This window comes from Octodon degus, unplaced genomic scaffold (assembly GCF_000260255.1).
Source record: "Octodon degus isolate 3935 unplaced genomic scaffold, OctDeg1.0 scaffold00370, whole genome shotgun sequence".
NCBI lineage: Eukaryota > Metazoa > Chordata > Mammalia > Rodentia > Octodontidae > Octodon > Octodon degus.
Genome location: NW_004524946.1, coordinates 211,871 through 213,353, shown reverse-complemented (window position 1 = coordinate 213,353; position 1,483 = coordinate 211,871).

Sequence of the window (1,483 nt, the reverse complement as noted above, 5' to 3'; positions counted from 1 at the left end):
TGCAGGTGTGCAGATTTACCTCTGGCATCTCCTCTTATTCTTTTGATCTTTATGTTTATCTCCATGACAACATTGCCTTATTTGACTATTGTATCTTTTTAAAATAATTTTATTGAGTAGCAAATAGCAATGAGACAGTTTTAAAATTGATTAGTAGGACAGGTTCAATAATTAATACATTGCATATTGTTGTCTTCTTAGTGGTTATTCATAGTACAAGATACAGACATGACATCCTGTCCACAAACGCTATTAGAACAAATTTTTCTATTCATTGAATTAAGAGAAAGTAGCTGTATATCTATCCTAACTATTTTGAATATACAAATACAAAATGGTCTTTCATTCATATCCGTTTTTTTGTTATTTTTTGTCAGAGAAGAGTATTGCATTGTCATTTAAATATTGTAGGTCATGAATTCAGCAAAATATTCCAATATATTCTAGTAGTCCATAATAGTAGTAGGTTAGGGTTTCAGGATAAATCCTGCAGGCATTTGACTGGTCTTGTCAGATACAAAAGTTACATTTCTTGGTACATAGGTCTTGCTTTACCTTGATCTTAACCATCCAGCAGAAAAGTATAAAAATGAAGTATAAAAAGTACAACCATATTAATATGCTGAGATGTAAAAGGCTCAAGCCAACAACTTCTGACATTGACTACTGTATCTTTATGGTAAGTCTGAGATCAGGTAATATGACTGATGAAAATGTACATGTTTGCTAAAGTTCTCCTGTTTCATTTTGAAATTTCCCGTATAATTCCAGAATCAGTTTGATAACTTCCTCAAGAAATCTCCACTAGATATTTTCAGTGGAATTGCATCAAATCTAAGATCAGTTTAAGGTTTAGGTAGCCCAGTGGTGGTTTGCATTAGCAAGGCCCTGGAGTCAGTATCCAATACGTCCTCCATAAGTCCAAAAGTATCAGCTTGAAGAACATTGACACTTTGACAGTAATTAATATTCAAATCCACGAATATATCTCTATTTATGTAAATTTCTTTCATTTATATTACAAATGTTCACAGTTCTCTGTATACAAATCTGTCAAATAGTTTATTAATGCTTATAATTTCTAGTAATTTACTTAGTAATACTTTTCATTTTTTCTTTGACTAGTCTTAAAATTTGTCAGCTTTCTGAACCATGGAAATGACAATTTCATCTTCATTGATTTTTCGTTGTTTATGTTTTCTTTTTATATAATGAATCTCCATTTGTGTAATTATTAATTCCTTTCGGCTCTGCCTTATCCATTGCACATTTAAATATCCATGACTTCTTTTCATACCCAAGCATTTCAAGTAGAAAATGTTCTTCTACTCACTGTTTCAGCTGCACCTAACAATGAAGAAGTGAAACACATCACGTATGGTACAAAGTCTCTGTGAAGAACGCTGTCAATATGCACATCTAAAATGTACCAATAAAAAGAATATCTTGTGTTATTGTTCATATTAAGTTCATTAACTCTTTT